This window comes from Muntiacus reevesi, chromosome 3 (assembly GCF_963930625.1).
Source record: "Muntiacus reevesi chromosome 3, mMunRee1.1, whole genome shotgun sequence".
Taxonomy (NCBI): Eukaryota; Metazoa; Chordata; class Mammalia; order Artiodactyla; family Cervidae; genus Muntiacus; species Muntiacus reevesi.
The window spans coordinates 14,078,021-14,088,190 of record NC_089251.1 but is presented as its reverse complement, the minus strand read 5'-3'; positions in this window follow the sequence as shown (position 1 = coordinate 14,088,190).

Sequence of the window (10,170 nt, the reverse complement as noted above, 5' to 3'; positions counted from 1 at the left end):
ATGGGATTGCCTCTTCTGACTGCTCTGGAGAGTTTAGAGAAATAAAATAATAAGTCTAGAAATTTAAACTCTCAGCTCAAGACATGGGCACAGAACAAGACGACTCTTATGGTGCCATTTTGTATGTGCACTTGTGTGCATGTGAGTGGTTATTGTGGCTGAAGATAAGACTCAAAATCTATTTGTGTGACATACATAATTTGAATGGTTGAGTATGCAACTTCTTAAAGTACCTTGTGTTAAATTAGAGAATGGGAAAGACTGGGACCTTTAGGAATAAGAACATTTGGGTGGATTTGAAACCACTAGGTGGTATTTCAGGGGAACTCCGTGGAGCTCGGGTCCTTTATATCTCAACACAGAAAGAATTCAGTGAGAGGCAAAGTGATAGATAAGAAGTGATTTACTAGCATAGGATGCTTATGAGGCTTACAAGTGGGTGACCAAGAAGGTGCTGCACCCAAGAATTTAGTGGGCTGTTGTTTTATAATCAAAAGAAAAGTGAGGAGGGGAGGAGATTCTTTGTCATTCTTGAGTAGACATCAGGCTTCCATCATCAATTCTTCCTCCAGGTTGGACAGGGGAATTTTCTTGTTCCTACATGATCAAGCTAGGTCCACAAATTACTGTTTTTTATGTGTGGAGAGAGCATGTCCTAATCTCCTGAGCCACTGAGTGGGATGAGGGTTTCATGCCACCACTGTTTCATTGTTTTGAGGCATGTCCTGGGTTTCTTTTATGTGGTTTTGTTGCTAAGCAAGCCTGATTGGTTTTGTGGTTAAACAAATCTGGTTTTTTTAGTAATCATTAAACTTACAGGGGTCTCCCATATTTTTCTACTTACAACTCCCTAATGGGATTAACTATTTAATCACTACCTACTTTGTCCCTTTACTCTGTCCCTATCAGATTCAAATGAATCTGAGAACTTGTAACTATAATCCTTCTTTACTTCCTTTGTCAATAGAATCAATTCCTTCTCCTCCTCAACTCTGAGGAGACAAGCATTTCCTGCTTAAGATGCTGTAATGATCCCCCCAAGATAGTTGATTTACAAGGTGATGCATATTCTCATTGCCTGAAGACTTAACACCTAGAATCAGGTATCACATGCCCCTAGGAGAGAATTTAAATTACCCTTCAGTAGCAGACAGTTACATTAAAAGAATTTCAAGTTCTTGCTAATTTATAGTAGCGGGGAAACACATGTGAGAATGGAATCAAAGTGATGTTAGATCAAGATGAATAGAATATAATACTGAATTGAACTATAGTTACTGAAACAGGTACACTTACCCAAGATTCTGGATTTAATATGTTTTCTTAGTCAACTATAAGTGGTTCTAAGAGTTTTCTTAGTTGCTAAACTAAAATTTGAATTCAGTGTTATTCTATAATCAGTGAGGTTAAGATGTCATAGCTTTTATGGTATGATGTAGAAGAAATCCAAAGGTTTAGGAAGATAAGAAGTTTGGAGTGAATTTATCATGTTCAAAGTATTCCCCTTCCAGGGAGGAGGGGAAGGCCTTGGAGGACACGTTCCTTTATTAAGCCATTGAGAAATGAATCAGTGTAAGGAGATACTGATGCTGAAATGGACTCTGATTCGATAAAAGTTATGAGATTTACATCACTGGAAAATCTCTAGGCCTGCTGAGCAGAGGTATGGCGCCTTACCATGTTCCGACAGCTAAGCCAGGTAACAACTCTGGAGTCCCTTGACTGAAGGGTGTGTATGTCACCTTGAGAGGGGACCTGTGGTCTTTGGGAGAAAATGCAGAATGAATACTAGCTCTGAGTTGACAGTAATTTCTAGGGGCCAGAAGTGGCACTGTGGTCTGCTGAACCAGTGATGGCTTATGGAGAATAGGGGATAAATTAAATTAAATTCTGTCCTGAGTTTATCTCACAGCTGTTCAGTCACTAAGTTGTATCCAACTCTTCGCAACTCCAATGGACTGCAGCACACCAGGCTTCCCTGTCCTTCACTATCTCTCAGAGTTTGCTCAAATTCATGTCTCACAGTGGTCCCAGCACAGAAAAGAGTCCCTCTACGGTTTTTGAATTCCTGGATTCACGGTTGAAATATTGATATTTAGCAACTGGTTGAATACTTACATCAGCCTCTTATCTGTGGTGTAAGGGCTAATGTGGTAAGCAGGGTCAAATGGAAGCCAAGTAAAAGGCTCTCCTACTAAATAAACAATCAAGAGTAATAACACCCTCATGTGGAGACTGTAAAGTATAGTGCTACCATGAAGGACTTGAACATTACAGACTGTTGATCCCTATCACATCCTTGTTTAACTTGCGTGTTTGGCTAGTATAAAAGCCAGATGAATTTGGAGAATGCCTGTGGATCATTATAAAGTTAATTAAGTGGTGATGCCAATTACAGCTACTTTCTCTAGGTGTTGTTACATCTTGTTTCCAGAGTGAATGAGCATGGTCCTGGGTATTTGGTCTGCAGCTGACCAATGTTTTTCCTTATATCAATTAATACAGATGATCAGAAGCAGCTTGCTTTTACCTGAGAGAGATATCGGTAAACCTTAGAGGTACATGAACTCTAGAGCTGCAGTGTCATCTAACACGATCCACAGGGTCCGCGGTCACCTGGACGTCTCACAGGATATCATTGTTAGCATCGTGCTGGGTATTTTAAGCAGAAAAAAGCAAGAATCCCAGATGTCGTGCTAGTACAAATATATACCAGAAAGTGGAAGAAAAACCCCATCAAAGTTCGGTGGCTTGCCATACCACTGACATTTCTGATGAGCTTGCTGGGGGTATCTACTTTTAACAATTTCTTGCTCATTGCACCACTCACTTCCAAACTAGAGGCATCAAACTCACTGGGACTGTTTGGATATTGGAGGCAACATATATTGTATTTGAGTGTGCCCCTATGACATATTTATTGAGAAGTTGGTGACGCCCAGGGCAGGGGCAGGCTCTAAATAAGGTAGAATCTGCAGAGGAAGCTTCTGTGCCCCTTAGCAGATTCAAGTGGAAACTGTACTGTACGGAGCATCTTGCATAGCTCAAGGAGGAAATGAATGCTGGGCCCATAGGGATTCTAAATTTGTTGTGACTTCTCCTACCCACCATGAACTTAATGCTATCTGATCCAACAAACTAAATCTGAGCTATATGATTGTAGCTATGTGAGTTACAATCCACTATCAAGTGGAAGCCATTTCTATGACAATGGACTCTGGCAGTCTGGAACATTGGTGACAAGAAGGCCTGAGGTCACGTAGGGGCTGAAATCGGCACAGAGTGTAAGGATAATGTGTATCCCATGAAAACGCTCCCCAGAGAGTGATCTCAGTAGAGCAAATTTTCAGTAATCAAGTGGAGGAGATCATTTGTTCTGTGACATTGAACAGCCTCTTTCTGTAGCCACGATAGTGCTTGCTCAATGGGCCTGTGTATAAAGTGGCTTTAGTGGCAGGAATGGAGGCTCTCCAACGGGTTTCATAAAATAGATTTCCTTTCATCAATGATGATCTGGTTTGCTCCACTGCTGAAAGCCCAACTATCCAAAAGTAGAGGGGACCCAGAATCTTGGTGTGGTACTTTTCTTGGGAGGGACCGACCATCTGGCCACCAGTGGCTTATTGGTTACCTGAATCTTTTCCATTCCATCAGAAGAGGCAAAGAAATTTGTCCTCAAACAAATATAATTTAAATACAGATTACCTTTCTTCCCTGTAGTACTTTTGCCAGAACCACGACTTGTGAACTTATAGAATGATTTATCCATTGCGTCTGACATGGAGATAGATTTTTGTTGTCAAGTAGGTGATACAATAGGCTTGTGTCTGTGGGGTGTATTAGTTTTACCATGTAACTTATGACCCAGAAGCAGCTAACTTTATGAAATGGCTTGTTGAATATTCATTTGTAGCATCAGCTGTAAGACAACGCTTTGTGAGGTTAGGGTGCTCTCCTAAAGGTGTGGGATATTTCTCATAATAGTGGCCACTAGGTCATACTGTTTTCCTCAAAGCCAGAATGCACTGGTCCTGGAACTAAGAGGTAGAGATGTGAGGCCCTCTTTTATAACTGTATCAAGTAATCCACTGGAGAAGCATTTTCTTTCATCTCTAAAATCTTGGGCTCAGTGAATTTGGAAGGTCTTAGGACACAAAGATCTTTCAATCACAATCAAAGAAAATTAATCAGGCTGATTACATGGACCACAGCCGTGTCTAACTCAATGAAACTATGGCTTTGGGTAGGGCCACCCAAGACAGATGGGCCATAGTGGAGAGTTCTGACAAAACATGGTCCCCTGGAGAAGGGAACGGCAAATCACTTTAGTATTCTTGTCTTGAGAACCCCATGAACAGTATGCAAGGCAAAAAGATATGACACTGAAAGATGAACTCCCCAGGTCAGTAGGTGCCCAATATGCTACTGGAGAAGAATGGAGAAATAACTCCAGAAAGAAAGAAGAGATAGAGTCAAAGCGAAAACAACTCCCAGGTGTGGGTGTGACTGGTGATGGAAGTAAAGTCCAATGCTGTAAAGATCAATGTTGCTTCAGTCAGTTCAGCTGCTCAGTCATGTCCAGCACTTTGTCACTCCATGGACTGCAGCACGCCAGGCTTCCCTGTCCATCACCAACTCCTGGAGCATAGGAACCCGGAATGTTAGGTCCATGAATCAAGGCAAATTGGAAGTGGTCAAACAGGAGATGGCAAGAATGAACATCAACATTATAGGAATCAGTGAACTAAAATGGACTGGAATGGGTGAGTTTAACTCAGATGACCATTATATCTATATTGTGGGCAAGAATCCCTTAGAAGAAATGGAGTGGCCATCATAGTCAACAAAAGAGTCCAAAATGCAGTTCAGTTCAGTTCAGGTCAGTTCATTTCAGTCTCTCAGTCGTGTCCGACTCTTTGCGACCCCATGAACCACAGCATGCCAGGCCTACCTGTCCATCACAAACTCCCGGAGTTTACTCAAACTCATGCCCATCGAGTCGGTGATGCCATCCAGCCATCTCATCCTCTGTCGTCCTCTTCTCCTCCTGCCCCCAATCCCTCCCAGCATCAGGGTCTTTTCCAATGAGTCAACTCTTCACATGAGGTGGCCAAAGTATTGGAGTTTCAGCTTCAGCATCAGTCCTTCCAATGAACACCCAGGACTGATCTCCTTTAGGATGGACTAGTTGGATCTCCTTGCAGTCCAAGGGACTCTCAAGAGTCTTCTCCAACACCACAGTTCAAAAGCATCAATTTTTCGGCACTTAGCTTTCTTCACAGTCCAACTCTCACATCCATACATGGCCACTGGAAAAACCATAGCCCTGACCAGATGGACCTTTGTTGGCAAAGTAATGTCTCTGCTTTTTAATATGCTATCTAGGTTGGTCATAACTTTCCTTCCAAGGAGTAAGCATCTTTTAATTTCATGGCTGCAGTCACCATCTGCAGTGATTTTGGAGCCAAAAAGAAAAAAAAATCTGACACTATTTCCACTGTCTCCCCATCTATTTCCCATGAAGTGATGGACCAGATGCCATGATCTTAGTTTTCTGAATGTTCAGCTTTAAGCCAACTTTTTCACTCTCCTCTTTCACTTTCATCAAGAGGCTTTTTAGTTCAAATTTACTTTCAAATTTACACCACGCCATAAGGATGGTGTCATATGCATAGCTGAAGTTATTGATATTTCTCCCAGCAATCTTGATTCCAGCTTGTGCTTCTTCCAGCCCAGCGTTTCTCATGATGTACTCTGCATATAAGTTACATAAGCAGGGTGACAATATACAGCATTGATGTACTCCTTTTCCTATTTGGAACCAGTCTGTTGGTCCATGTCCAGTTCTAACTGTTGCTTCCTGACCTGCATACAGGTTTCTCAAGAGGCAGGTCAGGTGGTCTGGTATTCCCATCTCTTTCAGAATTTTCCACAGTTTATTGTGATCCACACAGTCAAAGGCTATGGTAGAGCCAATAAAGCAGAAATAGATGTTTTTCTGGAACTCTCTTGCTTTTTCAATGATCCAACGGATGTTGGCAATTTGATCTCTGGTTCTTCTGCCTTTTCTAAAACCAGCTTGAACATCTGGAAGTTCATGGTTTACATATTGCTGAAGCCTGGCTTGGAGAAATTTGAGCATTAATTTACTTGCATGTGAGACAAGTGCAACTGTGTGGTAGTTTGAGCATTCTTTGGGATTGCCTTTCTTAGGGACTGGAATGAAAACTGACTTTTCCAGTCGTGTGGCCACTGCTGAGTTTTCCAAATTTGCTGGCATATTGACTACAGCACTTTCACAGCATCATCTTTCAGGATTTGAAATAGCTCAACTGGAATTCCATCACCTCCACTAGCTTTGTTCATAGTGATGCTTCCTAAGGCCCATTTGACTTCACATTCCAGGATGTCTGGCTCTAGGTGAGTGATCACACCATCGTGGTTATCTGGGTCATGAAGATCTTTTTTGTACAGTTCTTCTGTGTATTCTTGCCACCTCTTCTTAGTATCTTCTGCTTCTGTTAGGTCCGTACCATTTCTTTCCTTTATTTAGCCCATCTTTGCATGAAATGTTCCCTTCATATCTCTAATTTTTTTTGAAGAGATCTCTAGTCTTTCCCATTCTATTGTTTTCCTCTATTTCTTTGCACTGATCATTGAGGAAGGTTTTCTTATCTCTCCTTGCTATTCTTTGGAACTCTGCATTCAAATGGATGTATCTCTCCTTTTCTCCTTTGTTTTTCACTTCTCTTCTTTTCACAGCTATTTGTAAGGCCTCTTCAGACAGCCATTGTGATTTTTTGCATTTCTTTTTCTTGGGGATGGTCTTGATCCCTGTCTCCTGTACAGTGTCACAAACCTCCATCCATAGTTCATCAGGCACTCTGTCTATCAGATCTAGTCCTTTAAATCTGTTTCTCATTTCCACTGTATAATCATAAGGGATTTTATTTAGGTCATACCTGAATGGTCTAGTGGTTTTCCCTACTTTCTTCAATTTAAGTCTGAATTTGGCAATAAGGAGTTCACTATCTTAGCCACAGTCAGCTTCCAGTCTTGTTTTTGCTGACTGTATAGAGCTTCTCCATCTTTGGCTGCAAATATAATCAATCTGATTTCAGTGTTGACCATCTGGTGATGTCCATGTGTAGAGTCTTGTGTTGTTGGAAGAGGGTGTTTGCTATGACCAATGTGTTCTCTTGGCAAAACTCTATTAGCCTTTGCCCTGTTTCATTCTGTACTCGAAGGTCAAATTTGCCTGTTACTCCAGGTGTTTCTTTATTTCTTACTTTTACATTCCATTCCCCTATAATGAAAAGGTCACCTTTTTTGGTGTTAGTTCTAAAAGGTCTTATAGGTCTTCATAGAGTCATTCAACTTCAGCTTTTTCAGTGTTACTGGTCAGGGCATAGACTTGGATTACCGTGATATTGAATGGTTTGCCTTGGAAATGAACAGAGATTATTCTGTCATTTTTGAGGTTGCATCCAAGTACTGCATTTTGGACTCTTTTGTTGACTATGATGTTGGATCATCAAAAAAGCAAGAGAGTTCAAGATAAACATCTACTTCTGTTTTATTGACTATGCCAAAGTTTTTGACTGTGTGGATCACAACAAATTGGAACGTTCTTAAAGAGATGGGAATACTAGACCACCTTACCTGCCTCCTGAGAAATCTGTATGCAGGTCAAGAAGCAACAGTTAGAACTCGACGTGGAAAAACAGGTTGGTTCCAAATTGGGAAAGGAGTACGTCAAGGTTGTGCATTGTCACCCTGCTTTTTTAACTTATATGCAGAGTACATCATAAGAAATTCTGGGCTGGATGAAACACAAGCTGGAATCAAGATTGCTGGCAGAAATATCAATAAACTCAGATATGCAGATTAGACCACCCTTATGGCAGAAAGTGAAGAAGAACTAAAGAGCCTCTTGATGAAAGTGAAAGAAGAGAGTGAAAAAGTTGACTTAAAACTCAACATTCAGAAAACTAAGATCATGGCATCCAGTCCCATCACTTCATGGCAAATAGACAGGGAAACAATGGAAACAGTGACAAACTTTATTTTGGGGGGCTCTAAAATCACTCCAGATGGTGACTGCAGCCATGAAATTTAAAAAAGCTTGCTTCTTGGAAGAAAAGCTATGACCAACCTAGACAGCATATTAAAAAGCAGAGACATTACTTTGCCAACAAGGTCCATCTAGTCAAGGCTATGGTTTTTCCAGTAGTTATGTATGGATGTGAGAGTTGGACTACAAAGAAAGCTGAGCACCAAAGAACTGATGCTTTTGAACTGTGGTGTTGGAGAAGACTCTTGAGAGTCCCTTGGACTGCAAGGAGATCCAACCAGTCAATCCTAAAGGAGATCAGTCCTGGGTGTTCGTTGGAAGGACTGATGCTGAAACTGAAACTTCCATACTTTGGCCACCTCATGGGAAGAGTTGACTCATTGGAAAAGACCTTGATGCTGGGAAAGATTGAAGCCTGGAGGAGAAGGGGATGCCAGAGGATGAGATGGTTGGATAGTATCACCGACTCGATGGACATGAGTTTGAGCAAGCTCCAGGAGTTGGTGATGGACAGGAAAACTTGGCATGGTGCATTCCATGGGGTCACAAAGAGTCAGAAATGACTGAGTGACTGAAATGAACCGAACTGAGCTGAGGGCACAAAGAGGGGCTTCCCTGGTGGTTCAGTGGTAAAGAATCTGCAGGCAATGAACGAGACCCGTGTTTGATCCCTGGGTTGGGAAGATCCCCCTGAAAAGGAAATGATAACCCACATTCTTGCCTAGGAAATCCCATGGACAAAGGGGCCCGGCAGGCTACAGTCCATGGAGTTGCAGAGTTGGACATGACTTAGCAACTGAAGAAAGTTAAGGAAGGAATGAGGGCATAAAGAAGGCATCTTTCCACCAGGAAACATAGTGATGGTCCTGTTGAATTGGAATCTGAGGCTTTTTTCTGGACATTTTGTCTTTCCATCATTATGAGTCAACAGCCAGAGAAGGGGTCTGGGTGGGGCTAATGATAACAATTATCAAAATGAAAGAGCTTGCAACTACATGATAGTGGAAGGAGGACTGTGTTAAGAACTTAAGATGTTCCCTTGGAGCTTCTTATTAGACAGTCTTTATGAGAAAACCAACAATCCAGTAAAGACCCACTAGAGAGTCAGATACCAGACAACAAAGGTATAAAGTCACCACACTAGCTAAAGAACCATATATAGCTGAGCTTCTAACAGAGGGCAAGGAACATGAAATTGGTGATAGAAGGAAAAAATGATAAATGTGAATTTGACTCTGTAACCAGCTACAAAAATGAAGACTGCTGCAGGCCTGCACATTTTTTTCATATTACAAATAGAAACTTAATATATATAGTTATATACAAATGTATGTCTTTATATGTTAACCAAAGGAAATGTCAATCCACTCCAATATTCTTGCCTGGGAAATTTCATGGACAGAGAAGACTGGTGGGCTATAGTCCATGGGGTTGCAAAGAGTCAGATGTGACTGAGTGACTAGCACACGCACAATTATTTTCCCTATTTCTTTCTTCTACAATTTCTTTCTTAATGAGGAGTGGTTATTTCTTTTCTTTACAATTTATATCAGAGTTCACCAAACTGTGAAGATCATGCTCCATTCTGAGGGAGGAGACCTCATATTATCTGGGATCTTGAACATGGAGAAAGAAATAATGTCAGATGGTAATTTGCGTTTCACCTTTTAGAGAAGAAAGTGATTCTTTATTGTACAAAAGTTAGTTGAATTCTGCAAAGCGGAAACATAAAGTTGTTTTATGAGAGTTAGGTATGGGTGAAAGGATGAGTATGGCCATTTCAAGGCAGAATGGGTGGGTTGTGGTAGCCATCTGTCTGTCAACTTTTGGGTCTCTCATTTTTCTCATCTGCCCAATGCAGCAGTGACTAAAAATCCTCTTTGTTGTTTCATCTCATGCCAGGCAGCTCACGCTAGGTTCTAGCTCTTTCTGGACATCCTACAATTTTTTTTTCTTCAGTCCCAGGAGGGCTACTGTCTTCATTGAATGAATACATACATATAATTTAAAAGTCTACAAATAATAAATGCTGGAGAGAGGTGAAAGAAAAGGAACCCTCCTATACTATTGATGGAGATGTAAATTGTTGCAGCAGC